This window comes from Lolium rigidum, chromosome 1, assembly GCF_022539505.1.
Source record: "Lolium rigidum isolate FL_2022 chromosome 1, APGP_CSIRO_Lrig_0.1, whole genome shotgun sequence".
NCBI lineage: Eukaryota > Viridiplantae > Streptophyta > Magnoliopsida > Poales > Poaceae > Lolium > Lolium rigidum.
In genome coordinates this window covers 268,608,312-268,634,217 of record NC_061508.1, presented here as the reverse complement: position 1 = coordinate 268,634,217, position 25,906 = coordinate 268,608,312, and the positions used below count along the sequence as shown (strand labels likewise).

General features: G+C 44.7%; 1 pseudogene; it reads right to left on the bottom strand.

Annotated features, from left to right (window-relative positions):
- Positions 1–4,310: 4,310 nt before the first annotated feature.
- Positions 4,311–5,492, bottom strand: LOC124658644 (annotated as a pseudogene).
- Positions 5,493–25,906: the final 20,414 nt, after the last annotated feature.

Below are 25,906 nucleotides of genomic sequence, written 5' to 3'. Positions count from 1 at the left end.
AGACCGGTCGTTGCAGGGGACACCTCTCCGCCTCAGCCCTCAGGACGTGTGGTGACTGATGACACGCAGTAGCAGCAATACCATATGTGTGTAATTTAGCGAGTTAACCCTGGCCGTGCGTACCATCCACAGGGATCATGTACAATGTACTCCTAGAAATCTAGAACTGAGGGCTCCTTTGATTCAAAGAATTTGCATAGAAATTATGTAGGATTTGCTTCATGGGAAAATTTTCTATACATGTTGTTTGATTCATAGGAACATATCTTATAGGTAAAATTCATATAGGAATCTTGTAGTGTAATTCCTATAGAAAAAAAGCATTAGCTCATACCTCATGGAAAAATTCCTTTGCTACAATCAAACAAACTTCATCTTCCTATACGATTGAAGTAGCCATGCCATTCAAATCATATACCTTTCCTATTCTTATGTTTTTCCTATCTTTTAAATGAAAGGAGTCCTGAATATGAACTTTCCAAGACAGCACCATGCTTTGCTTTCTGATCGGCGACGACTAACCACGCATGTCGTGTCTTGGTAACAAATCGTTAACCTAGAGTGTCAGCAACCTGCAGAAGACTTGCTCACGGAAGGGCAGGGGAATTCGGTGGTGAATTGCAGCGCAGTGCAGACAGGACTGTCATTGCTAACTAATGGCTGCAACTGCACTATGTTTACTCCTAGTAGAAGCCTGCAGAGATGGGTTAGTTCATCGGTCACGGTTGCACAGAGCTAAACTGCTGGAATCTGGAGGTCAGGGCAACAAATTTACTCAGGCTTTAAGCTACCAATGTATTTCCCTCGCAGAGCTCTACCCACCTGCCTGCCAAAAGGTAATCCTAGAACAGCCATGCAGCAGTAGCAAAATCAATACGTAAACATTTATGAGTTTTAAAATAAATAACTTCGATGTACACAAGCTAAGATTCTCCTCAGCCTCAGGGCATATCTAGCAGGGCGATTCAAGACCTTTTCTATGTTGTATGTTGTGGATGTGATTTCTTCCCTGTAATGTGGTTAAAGAAATATTAAATGCTAATTTATTACGTCTATCTATTGTCGATGTATTTTTTGTTCCTTTTACATTCAAGAAAATTAAAAATTCTATTATTTTTTAGATTAAAACTAGCTTGAGATTGACTTAAAATCGTTATTACATGCTAAGTAGGAACAAACTTTTGCAGGTTGGGTCGGAGGTTTATTCTTCGACCGGTACGTGCTCATCGATGGTCCGGAGAGTACTCCCTCCGTGCCATCAAAAATATCTCCATTTTATTAAAATTTGGATGTATGTAACTAGTAGATAGTGTCTAGATACATATAAATTTTGATAAAGTTGACACACTTTTATAGAACGGAGGGAGCCATGGGTCATGGTGTCTACTTTTCAGACACCGGCGGCGATGGGGAAAGCGAGGCCCGGCCGCACGTGCTACACAACGAGCCGCGCGTGCCTTCGTGGCCGTGTCTATCCGATTCGGGCAGAAGCACAGTTGGTGCCTGAATTTCCCGTCAGACTCGCCCCTGTTTCTTTCTCCTCCAGGGTTTCCGTCTAGGGCAGCGAGATTTACATTGCTATCTCCGATCGTTGCCGAATGCTGATCCTGTGTTTTCAAGCTATATGGGCCAAAACTGCTTTTGTTTCCATTCTATCAATGGTAAGACTAAGACAGCACGTACGTGGTGGTGGTGGTTGTGTATGAGTGTCTCTGGCCAGAGTTTGGTTGGTCAGTGGGTTGCATGAGCTTCATGGCACTGATCGAGTTGGTCTTTTGCTTCCGTTGCACACAGCAAAATTATACTCGTATTTTGTATTTTATTTTGAATTTATGCATGTCACAATGTTGCCCTGATTTTGCTGTGCTAACGTCGGGCGAGTTGAGCACGGGCGATTGAGGCTGCCAAGCTTGTCTTCAAACAACATAGGGTCCGTGTGCTTTGGCCTTTGGGGATTCACTTCACTGTGATTCAGATGAACTCGGTTCGGTTCAGTCTGACCGTCTGACTAGGAGACTGCTTCCACATTTGGAAAATCTGTAACTCAACTCGTGATGTACTTGTTGGGACCGTCGATCTAGACTGATGGTGGTATCGAGCATTCGCAAGAGAGGGATCGATTGGAACATGGAAATGAACGTGCAATATTTGAAAAGCAATGTGGTTATCCTCTTGTTCTAACATGATGAGATTGCTGTCCACGTATCCTCCTCTCACAATCTTCCAATCCTAGGACTAGTAGGAGGAGAATCGATCCAATCATTCAGCAGCACCGGCTACCTTTCGCCAGAAAGCATCATGTGTTAGTCAAAAAAGACACCCTTCATTCATCCCATTTGGTTTTGTTGTGTCGAGGGCATCCGATGTCTACGCCTCGCATGCGCACCACACATTACCTATGTAGGGAAACAGCAGACGGAGGAGTATCTAGCTGCCACACATACGTACGTACAACCATACACAGTAGAGTTGTACGTAGTCTGAATCTGTGTTTGTATACGAGAAAAGAGACTGAAACAACAGGCGGAAGTTACCACCAAATAAAACGGGGGGAAATGTGATACGTGCGACTGTTCTTATCTCCAGATGAAATGCGCACTTTGGACTTCGGAGTTTCGTATGAACGGAGGCACTCGGCTACAATCAGGATGTCACTTTTCATCAGCAAAGTTGCTGCTAGTTTTGGAACAGCGGCGGTACAGCACGCAGCTGGGTGCTGTCGATGTCTACCATCTCGCGGGAAGGGGGTCCCGGTTACTCTACACCAGCAGCCACTAGCCCACTAACCAAAGCCACACAGATATTCCTCTCACGGTTAGCACCACCTTAAACGCCTACGTAATTCTTCGTACGATACGAAACATGTAGGAACGGAAAAAACTTGGATTGCAACAACATATAGGATTCCATATGCACCGCAATTCGTTTGATTCCACTGCACGCGCGAAAAGCAAATGGGTACTGAAAAGAGCTACGGCGTGTTTGATTCAAAGTATTCTAGAAACAGTGTGTCATGTCATGTTGCTGGTAACAAGGTCAACACCGCAATCCATAAAAAAAATTGGAGGTTCCAATCCTACGAGATTCTTCTGAAAATCCTTCGAACAAAACATGCTTAAATTGCCTTTGCTCATTGCTGCTAACCTTGCTCCAACAATCAGGCAATTGTCAGGTTAGAAGGACAGTGAATGTTAGATTTGCTACGAAGTCTACTGATTGGTTAGAAAAAAATTATATGGAAATCAATCGTACAAATCAGACAACCATCATAGGATAAATTTTTAGAGGAGGAGTACTTTGAGTCAAACGGCTAACTGTATTTAGAAAGGCCGCAATCGGCATCAGACGCCGACCGGAACCGCATTAAGCTAAGCGCAACCACGCAGGCAGCAAGTGTCGCCACCAATGGGGCTGAAGCGTTGGGCGTCGACGCAATGTCGACCGTCCGTCCTTCCATGTGAAACCCCCGCACCGTCCAGGCGAAGGCGAGTAAAATAAATAGGGGGAAAGCGACCGAACACGACGGCGTAGGGTAGACCGGTCGTTGCAGTTGCAAGGGGACGACACCTCTCCGCCGGAACGGGATCCTCTGACGTGAAGAAGACAAGTCAGGGAAAATAAGGTTGGGAAGTCAGGCCCCTGTATCATAATCACCCTGTTTTGCAATGTGATTAATTACTAAAGGTAAGTACTGTAGATATTTAAAAAATTAAACTAAATTTTATTACATCATAATTTTCTCTGTATGTAATTACTTCAAATGCATAACATTAATTTGTATTATGCAAACTAAATTAATTTATTTGGATTTTAATCATATGGTTTGAAAGAAGGAAAGTTAGAGTACTGTAGCTTCTCTAACTTTTCAGCTGCAAGTTAGAGGATCCAGCTCCCTCTCCGCCTCCGTCAAGCAGCGTAGCAAGGAGTAAACTAATGGAGTTAAGCTTGTCCGTACCTTCCAGAATCCAGAGGGATCATGCACAGTGTGGCGCTACTAAAACTGAATGAAAACTTTTCAAGGCACCAGCAATGATTTGTTGTTCTTTTAAGAATCTGTGATTGATGACTTGCAAAAACATGGCGTATCTTGGTGAAGAATCGCTGAACAAGAGTGTCAGCAACCTGCAGAAAAAGTTTGGGCTGGGCGATCGCTCACTAGCACGTCTGCGCAATAGGAAGAACGGATGAATTCGATGGTGATTTCGCGAGAAGATTGCTATTGCTAACTAATGACAGCAACCCAATGTTCACCTTAACTTTGGTCATACATACAAGCCTGCAGAGATGGGTTAGTTTCACTGGACACGGTTTCAGAGAGCTAAACCACTAGAATCTGAAGAACAGGGAACAAATTTACACTACCAATATCTTTCCCGAAGGCCTCCGCATATAGCTGTAGTAATTCACAGGACATGATGGTACCACATTGCGGAGCTTTTATCCAAAACTAGAACATGTTACTAGCATCCAATCCAAGGTGAGGGGAGAAGAAACCAAAACAGAAGGGGGGAAGGGGGGAAGAAGGTACCAGAGACCATGTCGGCATGTCCTCTGCTTCCTCCCCGGATTTTTTTTCTCAGTCTTCCACCTAGCCCCACCCCCTCCCCGGGTTGCTGCTCCTCCGGGTTCCACCGCTCTACTGCTGGGTGGTGGCCTGGCCGCGGCGGAGCGTGTCCCGGTAGCGCATGAAGGAGTCGATGCGCTGCAGCTTGAGCTGGTGGTGGAACTTGTTGATGAAGTCGTCCGCGCGGGCGTCCACCTCGCCAGCAGCCTCCTCCGGCTCCTCCTCAGACACGGGCTCCTCCGGCTCCGCTACCACGAGGGGGCGGCGGGGGCGGTCCCTCGTCGTCGCCGGCCTGCGCGCCTCCACCGCCTCCACGTCCTCCTCCACCACGAAGTGCGCGAACGCGGACTTGTCGCTGGCCGACTTGCGGAGCCGCGCCGGGAGCCGCGGCAGCTCCGGCTCCGCCGCCGCCTCCGACATGCTCCGCTCGATGTGCGCGTGCTCCTGCTCCTGCTCGACCTGATGCTCCTCCTCCTCCAGCGCCGCATCCTCCTTCTCCAGCGGCGGCAGGTACTCGTCGAGCCCCAGATCCACAAACCCGGCCACCGGGGGCTCGGGGACGGCGGCGGCGTGGCGGGAGAGCCGGAACGACCGGAGCCGGTCGAGCGCCATCGACGGCACGCGCGACAGGCCCCTCTTCTCGCCGCCCGCCGCCGCTCCAGCCGCCGCCTCACCCTCAGCCCCCTCCGCGCCCCCCGCCGCCGAGGTGACCTTGGAGCTGACGGCGATGGTGCCGATGACGATGTTGAGGACGAGGAAGAGCACGGCGGGGGTGAACCAGCCGTGGACGGTGCTCCACAGCGCCGGGATCGCCGACTCCAGCATTGCGCCGCTTCTTCTCGGCGGAGTGGGGTTTGGGTTTTGGCGTTTTGGGGATGGGAGGTGGGAAGGGAAGGGAAGCGGTGGTGGGGGAGTGGGGTGGTGGTGGTTATTTAAAGGCGCCACCACGGAGGTGGGGACGGTTCGTGCACATGGGAGGAGGGGAGGGGCACGCCAGTTTGTGGATTTCACATTTTCTGTCTATACATTTTTTCCTTCTTTTTATTGAAAGAGAGTTAGTTTTTATGCCACTCTTATCTTCATGACTGTGTATTCATGAATAAGAAGTGTAAACAATTCAAAAAATGGTTGGTTTAAGGGAAGAAATCAAAGTGCTCTTTTTATTTTATTATATAAGTGGTTGCGTGGACGACACCCAGATGCGAGTGCAGACACTCGAACCTCGGCGGATCATCCCATCCCAACCACCGGCTATGCCTCAATTCATGTGTACACAATTCTAACCGTTATTGTTAACATTTTGGAAAGTATAGGTGGCAATATGATCGGTCGACGAGTGGTGATACACGTGGACGGTGTCCTGAGAGATGTTCTTTCGGCGCTTGGACGGACGCAAAAAGAGGCGGGCCTTTTCATGTTAGAGATACTATCTTCCACCGATTTTCTGGGCTGGCGGTGTTGCTACGGTGTTCAAGATCGCAACAAAACGTTGCTTGCGCATTGCTTTTGTTCTGATTGACGAAACCAAAATTTGTGATGGGGCACCATGACAGAACATCTAAGGTGGGGACCATAGCCAGAGAGGTTCTATGGAGAAAGGCGTACGCCTCCTCACAATTCTAACCGTTATTGTCAATATTTTGGTAAGTATAGGTTGCAATATGATCGGTCGACGAGTGGCGATACACGTGGACGGTGGCCCGAGAGATGTTCTTTCGGTGCTTGGACGGACGCAAAACGAGGCGGGTCTTTTCATGTTAGAGATACTATCTTCCACCGATTTTATGGGGCTGGCGGTGTTGCTACGATGTTCAAGATCGCGACAAAACGTTGCTTGCGTACTGCTTTTGTTCTGACTGGCAAAACCAAAAGCTGCGACGCACTCACCATGACAGAACATCTAAGGTGGGGACCTTAGCCAGAGAGGTTCTGTGGAGGAAGGCGTCCGCCTCCTCACGGCGGTGCTAGAGATGCATCCATGTACCGTGAGAACTGGAATTCGATTGTGTCTAGTGAGAACAAAATTACAATAACCTCCTTAGGTGGCGTGTAATTTAGAAGATTAGTTTGCATTCTTCGCGAGAAACATTGTTGTCGTTCTATTCTAGAAAGTATTGGTTCAGAAATACATCAGTTGGCACATACACGTGGATGGTGATCCAGCAAGGGTTATTTTGGTACATGGACGGATGCGGAAAGAAGGCATAGCTTTTGATGTTAGAGGAACTGTCTCACGGAATTTACGTACCGACTTAACATTGTGGCATGATACTCAAGACCGCGAATAAGGGTTGTGTGAGTATTGCCAGTATTTTGATGGGTGGAGCCGAAACTTATGACATATTCTCACCATGAAATATATTTGAGATGTGGACCTTAGTCGAAGAGGATTCTACGGAGAGAAGTGATCCTTACGGTGTCGCTACACACGCATGCCTATCTAACACTAAGGGTGAGTGATGGCACACGTGGATGATGATCCGGCGATTGCTCTTTCGGTGCGTGGACATATGCTATGCAAGGCACAACTTTTTATGATAGAGATATTGATGAACACACTTTATGGAGTGAAATGCTGTTGTTTCTTTTATATTGATCATGACAAAAAAAAATATATGTCAAAACTTATTCTTATGAGGAGTGAAATTGAAAGTTATGAAAAAGTATCAACAAAAGATGTCTAAGGTGGGACGAAGGAGGTGGTGAAGTTTCGCGCACATGGGAGGGGAACGTTAGTTTATGGATTTCAGAGTTTGTGATTATACTTTTGGGTATTTTATTAAAAGAGGGGTTTTATGTGAATCTTATCTCCATGGCTGTAGACCCTTGGGCGTGTTCATTGTGTGTATTCATGAATGAGAAGTGTACACAATTCAAGTACAAACTTTGATGCAGTTATTGTTAATATTTTGGACATTATTGGTTCTGATGTAATCGGGCGACGACTGTTGTTACACGTACATGGTGGTCCGGGAGTTGTTCTTACGATGCATCGAAGTATGCTAAAAGAGGCGGGTATTTTCATGTTAGAGATACTCTTCCTTCAACTTTATGGACTAGGGTTGTTGCTATAATGTATGGACCAAACTAATGTTGTGGTGTGATACACAAGACCTCAGGGTTGTGTACATACTACCATTATTTTGGTGGGTGAAACCAAAAGTTATGACAGATTGTCACCATGAAAGATATCTGGAGATATTAGTCGACGAGGGTTCCACGAAAAAACTGCTACATATTGTGTCGCTACACATGCATGCCTAACACTAAGGGAGAGTGATGGTACACGTGGATGTTGATCCGGCAATTATTCTTTCGGCGCATGGACGCAAGCTCAGGAAGGCATAACTTTTGATGATAGACTTACTGATGAACACATTTTATGGAGTGAAAATGATATTGTTTGTTTTATATTGATCACGACATAAAAAAGTATATGTTATAAAAATTTAGTCTTATGAGAGAAGAAATTAAAAGTTATGAAAGACGTATCACTAAAAGATATCTGAAGTGGGACCTTAGGAGAGAGTTCTACGGAAAGAAAACCCGCTCTTTATGGTGCATCTATAGATGAATGCTCAAACTCATGAAATTCCTTCCTAGTAATATGAAAAATATTTATTGTGAGAACCCATTTTTACTATATCAATTTTTAATATGATCAAACATAACGGCTATTGAATATTTCCTCCCATCTATCATAAAATAGACTTCTTAACCCTTAGGTGATGGCTCATTTAAAAGATCGGACCTATTGTCATATTTAATTCTAGATCTTTTGAAGTTGCGCCATTTTAAAACCAGTGTTCCGTCATTTTTCTCTCGAAATATCGTGTTCCATCATTTTAGAGTTAAGCTAAAAATAGCATAGTCACAATGTTTTAAGAACTTATTCTAATATTGAATGTTTGCCCGTTGGTGCATTTATTTAATCATAAACATTACAATTCCTATGTCCATGACCGTATTGCATTAGATTTATGGACGGGAGGTGTTTATATAGGAATGCAATGATGTGATGATTGTTCATTTTTCAAGAAATTTGATTCCGTGATACCTCAATCACTAGTTGATGGTACACACGGATCCCGACCTTATATGATCGGTTATACTCAATCTTATCTCCATGTAACCCTAGACCGGGGGTGCCCATATAAACCTCCGGGCTAAACCCTAGAATGGATCTGATTCCGCCCGATCCAATCTCCACTGCTCCTAGTCGCCACGCCAACTGGATGAGCCCCCATTGTAATCAATCTCAAGCAATACAATCTAGCAGGGCATAGGCCTTTTACTCCTTCGGAGGGGCTGAACCTGGGTAAACCCCGTGCCCATGTGCACCTCGATCCTAAGATGGCTACACTTTTCTTGCCCCGCATCGATGAAGTGCTACACCATGTAGTACATGTCGTGGTCATTCCCACGATATTAGGACATGGTAGCTAACTTGAACTACATGATCTACAACTACAATGATGTAGAGGCTCTACAAATGCTCCGGATGAAAGAGCCCCATTCTTTGAACTAGTGAAAAGGCTAAGTGGTAGCGGATTGTTGAAGGATAGCATCCACACCTCCGTGGAAGAACATGTTGCTATGTTCCTTAGTGTTGTCGGTCATAACCAAAGGTTTACAGTCATCCACAACACATTCAGGAGATCCATGGAGACAATATCTCATTATTTCTCTCGAGTGTTGTATGCAACTGGGGAGCTCAGAGATGAGATGATCAAACCCCCATCATGCCAAACACCTCTGAAAATACTGAACAACTATTGGTGGATGCCATATTTCAAGGTGACCACGCGTACAATTATTCTCATGGTTTCACATCTATATAAATGGTCCAGAAATATGACTTCAATTTGTTCATCTTGCAGGATGTATTGGTGTTACTGACGGTAGTCACATCACTGCCAGAGTTTTGAGAGCATAGGCCACAGCTTACAGAGGCAGGAAGAACTACACAAGCCAGAAAATGAGCTTGATGCTCTTGACTTCGACATGAAATTCACATACGTACTTGTTGGTTGGGAAGGATATGCGCATGATTAAACCATCCTTGCGGACATCATATCTAGACCTGATGGTATCAATATTCCTCGAGGAAAATTCTACCTTGGTAATGGTGTTTATGGTTGTCGCCGTAGGATTCTTCCTCCCTTCAGGTCAACAAGGTATCATCTCAACAAGTTCACCACCACCAGCAGGCCGAAGAATCCCAAGGAGTTGTTCAATCTCCGACACTCAAGCCTAACGATCACCATTAAGAGAGCATTCGGTGCTTTGAATAATAGATTCAAGATCCTTGATCATAATCCTTTCCACCCTTAGCGCACCTTGGTTGCATTCTACATAACTGAATATTGTGGTTTGGCCTAGATGACCATGTACCGGATGAGGAAGATGTTCAGCCAGATGACATTGATGGTGGCCACGGTGTTGAATAAACTGACAACGAAGCTTGAAAGGACAAGAGGATTGAGTGGGCACAGGCAATGTGGGAAGACAAATGTCACGCCACCATCTGAGAAGAACAACAAGAAGAAGAGCCTCTAGAAGAAGAACCCCCACAAGAAGAAGAACACCACTCATGATGAACTGTGTGTGTACTAATACTTCATTCGTAGTAGCTAGGGTTGCGATGATGACATGTTTGCGCACAATATTTTTCATAGTAGTTAGGGTCGCGACGATGAACTGGTTATGAACTGTCTATTATAATAGTTATTATCTTCTTAGTGTGATTGTGATGGGGGTAAGGTTGCCACTTCGGAGCAGTGGTTAGCACACACATGAGAGCCGGATGCACCCAAGCACACAAATTTGCATCATACATGATACATGTCAATAGTTCTTCCATGTAGGCCACCATAGGTTGCACAAAATGCCCCAGCTAATACTTCACAGGCTATAAAACGGACTGCAGAATATAGCCCGGTGCATATACGTGGTTAGCACTGCCCATCGATTCCAACACTGCCTAAATGTTACAAACTACCATTCTACCAAACACGTACTTTACTATAAGCTGTATAATGATCGGCGCTACCAGAGGTGACGGGAGGACATGGAGAATGCATGTGAGCTCACTAAATAAAAGAAGGTGCGGAGACGCTCGTTGCTCTTCGAGTTAGTCGCCGCTCCGCGTTCACACGAAACGGGGACATTGACCGGCTTAATCCTAACGACGTGGTGTTAGAATTTCCTCCTAGTTTACGCGCCATCCTTCTCCATCGACAAGGTGTCAGTTTGTCTTTGACCTAGCGGTTCACGAGCACGGCTAATCGCAGATTAAAACTCACGAAAGCGGCTGGTGCTTGGTCGGGGGTTCGGCGGGCCAGGCCCCCAGGGGCCATGTTACGGCCACGCGTAAACCTAGCCGTAGATCAAAATGTTACTAGAAGTCGTGGTCCAGCTCCACATGTCCACGTAGACCAGCAAGGCGATAATACGTACACTGTCGAAAATAAGAGTGTGGCCAGTGACACAGCGCGTGGTTGTACATCTACGTCGAGAGATCCCAGTGACGCCTACCGCGCGCGCGTGACTCGGATTGAGATTGATCGATCGAGACCTGCCGCTGCCGGTCGGTCAAACCAGGCTGTTCTTGTCCTTCTCGTGGCGCGATCTCCTCCACAGATTTGTCAGAAACTTCTGGCCAGGTCACGCGAGTGCGCCGACTCTCTTCCCCTCGCACGTACGTACGTCCAGCCTCCGTGCTTGCTCAGGCGTATTCGTAGATATAGGGTAGCTAAAGCAGCGTCGACCCTTCGGCCGGCGAGAGATTGATTTCGCTCGAGCCCGGCGGCGCCGCCTAGCGTGGAACCGTGTGAGAGGCTTGGGTGGTACACGTGCGTGCCGGCGTCGGCGCCGCTGGCTGATGTAGCGATGTTATCTTCCGGCGCCGGTATCAGTATGACGAGTTGACGACGATATGGCGGGGACGGCGACGGGCGAGACGAGACACGTCAGCGCATGGGCGTTCCTGATGGTTTGCTAAAAAAAAAGTTTCCAAGGAAGCGTTTACTCGTTACCGAATAAGCAGGTCGATCGCGCGTCTTGCTCGAGTTCAGTGAGCTGGCTGTAGATTAGTAGATGGCTGTTCAAGCTATAGCTATTAACTCTATGAAATTTGTCAAACCCTTTTCGAACAAAAGTATATTGGCCTGAATGCATTTTTTCGCGGAAACGCAAAAGCTTTGTGTTTCGATGCATTGATAGAAAAGAATGTTATATGTATAAGTCCAAGAAATAACCAACACCGCACTGTACAACTCAACCCAGAAAAGCTAATCTAGGGGGAAGCTGGCGAATACCCCGGGCCCCCGCATCCGCTCATTGCCGCGCCTCGGCCTTGATGTCGCCAAGCAAGGATGCCACCCAAGAGTCTCTTATTTTAGGGTTGGTCTTATAATGGCTGTGAAGTTCTTCTTTCCATATGAATCTTTCTCTATTACAGATGGATCGGAAATTTGATTCTGAGAGGATAGATGGCCACACAATGCCACACTCTGAGGGCAATGTTTGACATTATACAGCATCGTTCGGCACAAGAGCGATACACTCGCTAAGGTGTTGGAATCTTCACTCCTGAATGCAACGTTCGGAAGAAACCTTATTGGTCCTAGGTAAGCATTATGGAATGAATTGTTCTAGCCTCTGGATTCGGTCCATTTGACTCATGGATCCGGTGTATTTCGCTGGAATCTTATTGAGAATGGTATTTTCACGGTAGCTTCGATGTATAATGCTCTAATCCAACATGATATTTCGGTCGATAGTAATAAGAAAATTTGGAAGATGAAGATAGCGCTTAAAAATAAGGTGTTTGCGCGGTATCTTCATCGAGGGGTGATTTGTACCAAGATAATCTTGCAAAACGTAATTGGCAAGGAAGTAAAACGTATGTCTTCTGTCACCATGATGAGGCTATAAATCACTTATTCTTCCAGCGAAAATTTGCCGGATCTATGTGGTCAGTCATTCAGGTAGGTTCTACCTTATATACACCACGTAGTGTTGCGAATATATACGAAGAAATTAGACATCACACACGGTCTTTGTTTCCACAAAATCGTGTGCGGTGTGCACATTTAGCCTTTAAATAGCGGGCCCCTTCCTTCATCCTTGTTAGTCATTTCTAGCCGTTACTTTGGGTAATATGCTTTGGGACCCTGTCGCCAAATCCCTACTAGCTGGTACTGCCGAACGTCGCCATGGTCATGGTGCTCGCCGGATCTATCGGTAGCGACGACACCACCAGTTCGACCGAGGTACAGTTCGATACGCTCTAGTTTGGGATTTGGTTTTTCTAATTCCGATCCTTTTCGTTCTAGCATCCCCAGTGCGACTGCGAGGATTTGCATGCTAAGATAAAGCTACGTGTTGAAGGGCTGGACATCGGTGCTGTAATAGCAATTTCAAGTTTATCTAGGTGCAAGTAATGGATATTTCCGAATAATCGTGATGGTTGAAAATTCAAAATAATGTAGCGGCCAAAAAATTGGGGAAAAAACTTGAAAATAGTTCACACGATTAACATCGAAAAGAACGTTATGAGTTGTACAAAACACAAACAGTTTCTCTATTATTGATCATGTGCCATTTTGCAGGCCCATTGTGGCTCAACAACTACAAACCCTACAAATTTTTTCATATAAATAAGGACCAGCGACCTTATCCGGTCTCATTCCACTCCACAACCGCCTCCCTCTAGTCCCCGAAAAACTCACCGGGTCGGCGAGGCGGAAGCTAGCTTTTGGCTAGAGATTTTCCTTGACGAAATGCCGATGATGTACTAGACAATATGTTGGCCGGGCCTGCCGCCGACAAAACCGGTCAAGCCACCTTGTCTTGGCCCTCCTTCGCGGACGAACGCGTCCTCGCACACCACCTCGACCGGTTCAGTAAGGTTTACAATCTTATTGTCAGCAAATTTACCTTATCTTTATATCATGGTTCTACTGTACGAATGGATCAATCTATAGCTTTATCACAGATCTACTCTAAGCACAGTTGGATGTTTATATCACATACCTATTACTCTAGGCACTTGCATGTTTATAGCACGGCTCTACTCTGTAATGAATCTTACCTTTTGTTCGATCTATATATGTTCTATTGTGTAAGCTAGGTAGTTCTATCGATAACTACTTTTTTGTATATGTTTGATGTTATTAACTTGAGCTATGTTCTTATAATAGCAATGATAGTTTGGTGACACTGCATAATAATTGGACAGCCTTAGCTGCACAATCACCTATGAGTAAGAAGACAAATAATTTGAAGTTGAATCTATTTAATTTTAACTTGTCTATGCTTATGTCTAACTTCAATGACTATTTTCTGCAGTTTGTCGGTCTTGTGCCATGAATCTAGCGATGTGGAGCGTGAGAATGCACGCATTCAGGGTGGCGATGCGATGTGTGAGTATTGCGCCCAATCTCATCTTCCACGTATGACAGAGGCACAACAAATAGAAGGCGGCAGTAGAGGCGCGGTGGACGAACTACATTGTTGCAAGAGGCACTATTTGTGTAGATATCTCATTTTTATAGCTATAAACCAAATCTATGTTGTGATACATGTATACATGTGCTATATGAAATGTATAATTAAATGGTATTGGAAAAAAGTCTACAACAAATGCTAAAATCAAACGACTAGTTGAAACAAAGGTGTGTAATCTCCGTTCAACATATACGCCTAAATAAACAACATCGTTTACGATTTTCTAGTTGGATGGTGGTCCACTACGAAAATCATGTGCGACGGTGTGTCCTTTCGCACACGATTTCTTGTAGAAAACCGTTTACGATATTTCACCCTGCCGCACACGGTTTTGAAAACCGTATGTGCTCTGGAGGAGGATCGTCTACCTTTGCATAGCGATGATTAGGTTTATCGTGTGCATCAGGCGTCAGCCTATTTCAGCCAGTGCGACGGCCCGATCTGTACTAGTGCATGCTTCTCTTATGTTTCCACGACAAAACAGATTGAAGCTAGGTTAGATTTCTCTCTCAGATATATTAGTGAGTGTAAATTACATATAAAAACGTAGTTGCTCTTATCATTAAGATGATAAATTGTTTTAAACTTTCGTTGTTGCAAAAGCCATTGGTTGTAGAGCACGGTGTTTCAAATTGCACCTAGGAATGCTTGATGGCGCTGCGATGGTCTTTTTTACCGGCAATGCGTGTCTTCATCGACCGGCTTATTTTTATAATCCATCCATGAGAATAGTGACATGAGGAACCCTCCCATCCAGCGCAGCCACCCCTTAGACCGCCGCCCCACAGGCCGCCGCTGCTGCTGGCCCCGCCCTCGGCCGTGGCGGCGGTGGTGGCGCCCCTTCCATCGAACGATGATGGAGAGGAGAGGGTTTCCACAGCGCCGTTTCATTGGAGGTGATGAGGCGCCGGTAGAGGAAGTCGGGCGGCACGGCTGCTTGGTCGGGGCTGATGCTCTTCATCGATAGATATGGAGGAGTGGATGGAACGGTTGCGGCCTCCACCACCAATTCGACGGCCGGTATATATTCTGTAATCAGAGAGTTTTCTTATAATGAGTTTAATTACTGGTATCATTGATATATGCATTAACAAACTTAACCACATGCAGACAAGAAGATGAAGATGCTTGATCGAAACAAATATGCATCATCGCTCTAAAAGTCGTCGGCCCGCGTTCACACACGGATCGAAGTATCGAACGTGGACATTAACTGACGAGAATCCTACTTTTATGTCTTGCTTGCATACATTAGATTAGAGTATGCATACCATAATAAGCACGTTTATGTTTTCATAACAAAAGATGTAGTGAATTGATTTGCATACCATAGCCAGGTGCCGCATCGTGGAACACGAGCGGATTGTCTGGCTGTCCCGTCGCCGAGATTAAAATCTATAGGAATCAGTTGGTGCGTACGTAACCGAGGGTTCGGTACGGGGCCATGTTACTACCACGCGTATCCTCGCCGTAGATCAAATCTTGAAATCTCGTGGTCCAGCTCCACATGGCCACGTAGTATATAGACCGGTTGACGCGAATGTGGCCGTAGATGGTTCCAGCCGAAAGACCATAAAACCGTGCGCCGCTGTACACGTACGTCGTGATCCCAGTGGCACCTACCGCGACTTGAATTGATCCATCGGTACTCAGGGTCGTATACGTACGTAACCAGTCGAGAGAGCGCGCCTGCCGGTCGGTGAATTTCCGCATCAGTCGCCCGTACGTGCGACAACCTACGTCGGCCTGATCGATTGACGCTGGTTCAGTTGTCGTCGAAAAAACAAAAAAAATCGTTGTCCTCCTTGCAGCGAGCTTTTTACCAGGCCAGATCTCTGAGAAATTTCCGCACGGTCACGCACGCGTACTCTGTTGCCGGCTCCGTGCACATGCTTCACATTGAACCTACGCGGTTCCCAAGGACGGAGGCGGCGGGATCTCTCTAGTGCTGCTCGTTTGACCGACGGGTAGCACACCCATGTTCGATATATGGAGCTGCAGTCCCTGATCTAGCTTCGGTGGTGGTGATGGTCCAGCGGACCCCGGCAGTGGAGGCACCCATGGGCTTCATATTGTCACACAAACATGCTCAGGAGAGAGAGAGAGAGTACAGATAATTGGGTGCCACTCTAGATAATTACTATCAACTAATTATTTGTCAAGTCTGATCAGTAGAGATTTATGTGTTTTGTGATACAATTACTCTAAATGTTGGTGTTCTGTAAAAAGAAAAATTAGAGTTATGGTTTTACGATAAAATTTTCTCAACTAATGGTGCTAAATGATAAAACCTCTAGTGAGACGTTCCGGCGGGAGATTATTAAGTAAGCACCAACTGAAACCGTGCTAGACTTTTTCTTCTGGCTGGGGGCAAACCGTGTGTGAGATGCTGGCACACCGTACGTGCCATATCTCGCCGCCGTCGACTCCGATGCGAGCTGCCGGTCGGCCCGCCGTATGACGACGGAATGCATGGCCGGGCCGGTCATCGGCGCGTCACGTGAGTGATGCACGAGCTACCGTCTCAGCTTTGCTCTTTTCGTCAAGGAGTAGTAGTTTATTTGAAGCTTCTGGAAAGTCAATCAAGTTGCACGTCCTTGTAACCTACAGTTATTGTAGAATTTAAAAGGAAATAGAGTACGTGTGGTTTAGCTGACAGTGCAACTGCTACTTGAAATCAATCAGGTTGCACGTCCTATACCCCACAGTTATTACAAAATACTAGATTTTGATGTGCGCCTTGGCGCACGACCCCGTGAAGGTTGTACCTATGTTTTATTTTGTATATATTTGTAAACATTGAAAATAAGCAAGCATTAAATAAATAGTGAATAAGGGAAGAATTATGAGTTGAGGATGAGGAGCAAAAGAACACAATATCATGCAGATTAAACACAACAGCAAATTAGAGAAATACACTACATATAAGTGTCAAAAGTAAGACAATTATAGTGCACTTGCCTCATTCGTTCAATCTTGAAAGCTTAACTCTTTGCATCTCTTTATCATATATACATTTATCATCCCATCTCTTTAGCATTTTCCGGCTTCGATGGGATCAGTTCAAAAGGCTCGAATTGCATTGTGTTTCAACTCAAAACTTAGTGCGATCGGCAAGAGCAGGAGATAACACTCGGCAAGAAGCACATGCACCTCTACAGGTAAAACAAATACTATAGCTTTAAGACCCTGTTATCGTCTCAAAGTGTCAGCTTGAGTATCTACTAAGCATAAAATTCAAAAATAAAAGAGAACAACAATGAGAGAAACAGAAAAGTATTCCTCAAGCCCAGAGTGCTAAAATGGAGCAATTCATTCAGCTTTCACAAACACCACTGCTCCAAACTTCCAAACGGGATTGATCATCGCATTTGCATGGGACTCGTAATTTTGTCATCTATAACTAACAAATTATTGCAGAGGTTCTTCCGCTTGATCATCGAACTCATTCATGTGGTGCAGGAGATAGTTTGCAGCCAGCTGCTCGTCCTTGTTGCACGCAAAGAAAACCTCTAGAACCAGATTGCGATTCAAGCGCCACTTGTTCAAGCTGCATATAAACAACCAAGTACGATGGTATGACAAGGGCAGCTCTGTGTATAAGTAAGTCCTGTGGATCAAATTGGACATAATTTAAATATTGGACCGTGTCACGGAGAATCCATTGAGGGAGGGAGAAGAGAGAGAACCTGAGGAAATAGGTTCAAGGGATTAGCACCGGGTCCTGATGGAGGGAACTGCAGCTTACTGTGGAGCCTGAACTGGATCAGTTTATTGGCCACTTGCAGAAGGTTCAAAAGGGGCTCTGCTTGCTCTGGAATCCCCTATATCAAAAGACAAAACGGTATTAGAGTAAATAACTGTGGAACCATTTCATCTGAAAATTGTACCAGAACAAGAACTGAAGTTCGGCACATATGAACTAAAAAAGAGAGAACCCATGCAATCAGTGTTTGGTAAAGCAGTGAACAACAGTATGTTTCATTAAAATAAATAAAACCCCAGAAAGATTGAACTAATCTTAAATGAACAACATAAGTTCAGTCAAATTTAGTCACGGAAAAAGAAGGGAGGGGATGTCCGATCATACCATCCCTATACATATTTAGGACAATGCATGGCATATGCACCTCAAGTGTAAGTATTATTAATACACTAATATCTGAGTTTGCAGAGTTGGCCCAAATGAAGTCATCCAACTTCTAGTTTGCATGACATACAACAATACTTGTATAAAGTCCATTGATTTAGGCAAGGAAAACTAAGGAATAGCAAGTTGTCCATAAGCGGGAATCAGAGGAGGCGGAGGCTAAATCTGCACTTGACGGTATCAAGATTGCAACCAACCTAGGGCATACAAAAATTGTCATGGAGCTTGACTGCTCGGCTGCGGCAAAGAATCTTCGCTATCAAGAACCTGATAGATCAAAACACTGGAACATGTATGAGGAAGCCAAGAAGAACCTGAAGGCTTTCCAGGATCATACGATTTTCCTAGTCAAAAGAGATTCTAATAGATGTGATGATGCTCTTGCAAAGCATGCCAGGTCTTTTGGTGTCTCTTTCCTACTCAAAAGGGAGCTTGTAACTGAACATAATTTCTCGGGTTTCCCCAGCTAATATAAGCGCTCTTTCACTCAAAAAAAAAGAAAGCTGTCCATAAGCATGCTGATGTAAGCATGCAATTAGCTAATGTTATCTACATATCTGAATGAGCCACAATAAATATCTTTTCCATGGTGGGTTCGCTGAAAATGAATATAAATTTGAGAATGTGCAATTTAAACCAAAAGGAAGCTACAGGATATGGAAAGCAACATGTAATATGATAGCCAACATGTTACTTGTATACCCTTTTTTCTCAATTCAGTTCATAATTTTGTAATGTTGTAGCCATTCCGGAAAAGAGCGAATCCATCAGGATATCCCACTCTGGTCATCAATCATATCAGCGTTTCCTTTCCTGCAAGTCCAATATCAGTAAGCTCCATCTTCTTATGGTTCGTGGTAACTGTAATAAACAAAATTTGCCAGCACAAGTAATCTAAGATTGTGATAGTACAAAACTATAACTAACGTGACAGAACTTGTGTTCCAGAATGCAACTACAATTAGGCAACCAGGAAAGTGTAAAGATTTTGCAACAGAGTTTGAAGGAGATATATTGGGAATAGAAACATGGAAAGGAAATAGAGCACATATTGTGGATATGCCCTGAATATTCAAGAACCAGATGCATTGCATGGTTATAGGGAGGATTTTCAATTGTGAAACAACTGATGGAAGTACTGAGTACATGCAGTTGCTGATTTCAACGAAGATATATGCACAAATAGCATTGCAAAAGAGAAGCTCCAAGAGAATGTAGGATTCTAAAAGAAAACTTATATAAGATAAATGAGCTAACGGAATAGGGAGGTGCATAGAGAAAAAAAATTGTCATATTAAGCAATGAGAAACAATAAGGTAGTGTGAAGCAACCTTTTGTCATGACAAACAAAAATTGTATAAATTTCCATGCTAAATTAAACAATGAAGTGCGCAAGAAATGTGTTGAAAACTATGTCTGAAAAGACCTTGTTTCAGATGCCTTCAGGTGATATCAGCAAAGTGGTGAGCATGCAGATGTGCAAAAGAAGGAATTGACCCTCATGGCAACTGAAATCAATGTACATTTTTTTTGTAGAGGGAGAAGATATGGGCATGGACTAAGTTTCAGGCCTTGAGGTATATCTATCCACAAGTAATCATTAGGTTCAGTTGTGTGCTCAAACCTGGAAGAACCACAAGATCAGATAAATCCACACCTTCAGAATTGTTTAGTTCGTATAACTTAATAACTCAATAAGACCTGATGGCCAAAGAAAATTCCAAGGTTGGATCTCGTGATTAGAAAAACATATATACAACAGCTTCAGCTTATATAACTTGGCTTTGCGCATCCATGTGATTTGATTAACTGGATAATTTAGGAACGGGACAAATAAAAATAATACGATCAATGCTTCAAGATAAATCACTGGGCCTGTGGTTACAAAAAATAGGAATTTCCATATTTCAATGTCGAGCACAGGGTAGGAGTAAACTTATTTCTCATCTCGTGTGAAAATTTATTACCGATTAGGTATGGCTAGAGCATGTGTGCCTTTCGTGTGGTTTGTGTGCTACTAAAAATTATGCCATGTCAAAGATTACTCAAAAACAAATACTACTGGAAATCCAACTTTTCCACACAACATTCCACAAAGAGAAAATATATTAGGTTGGCAGCGCATGAAACAATTGATTGAAGATGTGCTTCAACCATCCATTAGAAAACATGCTAATAAATTCTAAAATATTCTACCTATTAATCGAGGTGCACTGCCGGACCACTATCCAGCAACAATTAATTATACTTATAAAATAATTAAATATTCATTGAAAATGTAGAATAAACCGCCACACTTGAACCAAAAAAATTGGATATAGTAATAAGCTGGGTAGAATGGAAGTCAAAACCAGGAAATGGTATTCACGTGCTCGAATATCTATTGATCAGAGAGTCAGGAGATGCAAATAACAGAGTTGGAATTAAACTGCACCTGCAAAAAGGGGGACATACACTTCAATGAGAGCATAAGAGCGACAACGAAGGACACTTTATCACTGGGATGCAAACATATATGTAACATAGGAACTTTTGTGCATTTTTAGTGATGTGCCAATACATCTTTTCCACACGGTAAGCAAAATTAGCCAAAGGTATTTCACTAGCAAGAACAAGGCAAAAATATGTTCAGAATAGCAGCATGCGGTTCTTAGACATAACTGAAGTTCCCTTTGATGAAGATACCAACATATATATATACGGTTTCTTTTGTTTCCCAGAAAGCACAAAAGGGTAGAAGTACTTCCAAATCAACATGTAGAACTATGGTGTAGTTACATGTACTTTAAAGCGGTAAGAAATAATACCAACAAAATCAGATATTTATATAGATATGGATATAAGTCTTTTGCACGATTCTAGAAAATAGATGCCACTATCATAGGTATGGTAATATTTTTAGGGTAGCGTGTCTAGATACACTTCGCACATAGATGTTACCTTTGAAAAGACAAGCACAAAGGTATCCCCCAAAAGAAGAAAACAAAGGTTATCCACAGAGAAATAATTTGCATCCCCTGTGACTATGAAGTGTGGTAAAAGAGGAGGTAATTCACAAAACTACAAACTACATAAATAAGAATTTAATCAGGTCCTACAAAGCTGCTATATAGATGCATACAAGTAAAACCGATACGCATGGCTTTACCATAAGAGGGTTAAATGCAAATAGAAATGCAAATAACCAGGCCTACTTTCTGATGTGCCACAATGTTATAAAGACACATAATAAAAGCAAGCCCCTTTCAAAAAAAATGAACGTAAAAAGACATCAAATAAATAAGATGAAAGCCTGCAAGGGACATACATAGAGGTTGAGCGAGAGCGGCATCTGTCCTGAGCAGTCTTTCTCATGCTGACATAAATTCGAGGCTTCAGGTCACCTGCATAAGCATGCTAAAGAATAAGTGGCATGAGTAGTGTACTAACCAAAGTGTAGAAGTGAATTGATCATGTCTGCTGTTAATAACTATTATCCAGATAAAATTAGCTGAAGCCCAATACAGTAACAAATTCGATGTCATGTGCGGAGCAGCAGAGGGTATAGCAGAGGAATGTGATACATAAAAGGAGCGAAAATAGGTATGCGTGCCTTGGCACACGGCCCCTATATTTCACGCTGATAATCATTTTGTTAAAGGCAGGTTTAAAAGAACACTTCATCAAGTAATGTATTAAGCATTTATAAAAAGATAAAGACAGCAGCAAAAGTGATGCACAATCAGCAACAAATACACACAGATCAGTCTTTAGTAGAGTGGGGTGGAGATAACACATGGAGTATTAAAATCAACTGAACAATATTTGAATCCATGATCTCATTATTTCGGCGCCTAATTCCTTATTTCTCCTTGCTAATTGGTCGTACAAAATCCAAGGCTTCTTGGCCAACAAACAACACCTAATATGCAAGAACTAAGAGATCCATCACATGAAAATATTTGAATCCATGACCTCAGTGGGGTGCTTTATATACACCAATCTGACACCTAACTAATAATATGGATAAACAACACATAACTAATATGTGTCCTAATCAAGAGATGCAGCAGGTATAAATAATTTGTCTCATGCAACAGGGGGAAAACATGCTCACCGTCCGACATCACCATGTGCGCCTTGGAACTATCCAATGCTGCCATGAAGTCCTCTGCAGCAGGATCAACCACACTAACATTGCCAGTCTACCCATTTAGCACACAAGCCATGGTCTTGTCCCCCACTCCCCCTTTTGAAGCCACGGCTGCAACAAAAAGGTGCCGGTCAGCAGACACACAAAGATTTTAGCACGTGTGAGAGAGATCAAAATCATATAATGCATATGACAAAAATACACAAAATATCTTAACAGAGAGCTGTGTTAGGCAAACATAACTTATTTATTCCGAAATCAAAGACACGATATAGTCCAAATAACTCAGTTTTGGTTCTTCAACTCTGATCAACATAAATATCCAAAGAGCCATATGTAGATTCAGTTTAGACCATCATCATACATTTAGGGCATGCCATAAAGATGTAATGCTCACCTTGCACCAACTGATTTGCATGATAACCTCAAATCCATGTGTCCGCTTGGCTCAGTCAAAATAGGCAGACAATGGAAAATAGCAGTAAGCAATCTACATAATTGTGAGAAGATCACATCCACACTGAAGTCTTAAGCCACTATCAACTACAGCTAGCTTTAAGGCAAAATTCGTAACATGTAAGAAATAATGAAAACAAAATAAACCTGCATCTTTACTGCATCCAAAAACTCTTCATCCGTGCCCAATCAAGAGATCAAAAGGGTGAATAACCTTCTTGGACTTTTGTCAAACATTATGTTGGCATAGATAAGCAGATCTGCACAAACAAATAGTACTTCTAGAGATTAAAAATTGAGAGAGGGAGGAGGGAGAGAGAAACCATAAGGAAGAGTATAGGACTCTGGGTACCTGCGTTCCATGCCAGGTTAGCTGTGTTGGCGGCCCCTTCTTTTCTGCAGCATGCGCTGGTGCAGGAGCAACACGAGCACGATGGCGGGGAGAGGGAACAGTGGGGAATAGAGAATATTGCAATCCTGCCCAACGAAGCAGAGGCGGAGCGGTACGGCCCACGCGCGGACGGCCATGAATACGATGACCTGCAGAAGGATCTGAAGCATCTCACCTCGGATTGGCGTCCTTGCCGAGGACGATGATGACGGCGGCGCCATGGATTCCTTCTCGAGGGATCGCTCTCCGTTGCGATGTGGATGACGACACCTTCTGCTCCGGTGACCAGCAAAAAGGGGAGGGGACGGAGGAGGGGATCGCGACGGCTCGATGCGGCGGTCGGTGCTCGTGCGGTTCTCCGCGCCGACCTCCTGGCGGCGGGGCTGGGGGCGCTGCGAGGCGAGGCGACGATGGGGCAGAGCCGGGCGAGGCGAGGCAGCATGGCTGGGGGCGCGAGGCGAGGCGGTGGCGCTGAGGCGCGCGAGGATGGCAGAGGGAGGGAGGGGAATCGATAGGGTCTATCCCGTTTTTGTCTCATACGGGCCGTCCGCGCCCACTCACGCAGCAACACGTGGCCCAACTGCTGAACAGGAAACGAGCCGCTCGGCCAGCCCTTCCGCGCCTGGTGGCCTATCGTGGATGGTCTCTCCATGTCCCATGGGGGTGCAATAATTATACCTTTAGATAAGGGAAAAATATTTCGCGTTGTTTCGGGTCGTTGAGGTATCTCACAAGATCGTCATAGTTCCGTTGCTGTAACTTCAAGTAGCCTGCGATCAAAAGAAAATACAAGAAAAATGTATTACTTTACAACCGTAGAATTCGGCGAGATCGATCCAGGATCGGAGGCTACCTGGCAATTCACTGCTTGCCGCGTGTTGACCTACTTACTTGACTCGGTGAGGTCAAGCGGGCTGTACGCTTGTTTATAAAATTCCCTCTCCTGGATCAAGTACGATAATCGCAGATTAATTGAGCTTTCAGCTGATAATCATTGTCTGCACATGTCGTGGCGTCACCGTAAAGGTGAATCTAGTTACAGCGAACCCGCACAGTTTTTTCGACGTACAACAGCGACGTCGGCTGTTTCGCGTTCACACCCTTCTGCCGCGGGTGCACGCACATGCGGTGCACGAGTCGTGAGCCTGTCCATCTTGCAGCGCCGTGCTGCGTTGTGAAAATCTTTGCTCGCCCTGCCTTTTTCCTCCGGCTAGTGCACCGCAATTTTGATTCTTGCGATGTATAATCATCTGCAACGCATTTCGATATGGATGCCACAGGGAAACCGTTCCGGCCCGACCTATCGCTACCCGCGGGCGATGATAGGAGCGGCGCAGACTTCGGGGCGGCTGCCTCAGGTGGAGCGGCGTCGTCGAGTTTGGCGGCTAGCGTCCATGGGTGCACTTCATCGTCCTTCGTCGCGCGGCGTGGCATGGCGGAGGTGTGTGGCGGTCGTGGTGTGGACGCGTGGTGGCGGCTCCAACGCCCATCCGCTAGATCTGAAGGTCAGCGGTTTCCCCTCATGTTGGAGAGCTGGTCGCCGGCTCCTGTTGAATCTTGGATAGTTGGGGGGTGGTGTTAGATCGGGACAGGGAGAAACCCCCTAGTCGGATGGAACATCACAACAGTGTCGATGCCCCTAGGTGTCGTTTATCCTCTTGAGGCGTTGTTGAGGTCTCAGTTCTCCCCACCCTAGCCATGTTCCCGGGTGGAAACCCACAATCCTTTGGACTGGGCGACGTCGGCGTCATGGGCGTCGATTCCTCCTTGGGGTGTCGCGTGGCGAACGATTGCCGGTTAAGGGTGGTTGAGGTGGTAGTTGGCTGGTAGTGGTGTTGCCCGAGTGCTCCCCGGTGACATGCTCTTTCTTCATCATCGATTGTTGCCCCTGTTTGTGTTCTTCGCGGCAGCTCCCTCAGATTGGTGTTGTTGTTGTTGCAGTCCCCTACCAACTTGTGTTGCAGATGATGATTTTCCTCAAAGCAGCAAGTGGATCCCTCGGGCATGTGATGTGTCTTCCTTGGTGGCTCCGCGAGGAGGCTTTGACATCGACAAGCTATTTTGTTGTTTACCTTGTGCCTTTGTTATTCGTTGTGTTGTAATCTGGTTTTGCAACTTGTAACAAATCTTAGCTGTTTGGGGCTTTATTAATTTTAAGTTGGGCAATTTGTGCCTTATGATTAAAAACAGGAGTTGGTATATTATTGGTCTACTATCGATCTCCAGGAAGCACATGGAATGGATGTGTTAATGTCGGAAGCATGAAATCGATCTACCGAGGACAATCAGTCACATCAAACGACACCAAGATTTAGTAACGCAGTTCGGCGAACACCTACATCTGCGGGGCATGTTTTACGAACGCTCCTCCCCAAATATTATCACGGTACCGCCAATGACAAGCCTGTCGAGATGATACAGACACTTCAGATCTACAACGCCAATGCGATCCAGCTCCCCTACCACGGGCGTTGGATCGTCTCCAAAAATTAATTTTGTATCTAACCTAGCTTTCGTCTAGTTTGTTTATATATTAGATCAAGTTACAGAGTTTAACTCTAACATCGTAACCTTCCGTTAATTACAAATTCAATTATATCACTATTGATATACATATTCGACATACGTCTCAATAGGGTGGTTATCTGAACAGAGTGTGAACGCAGTCTACGTCGTATCCAGTGGGAAAGGAGATGACAT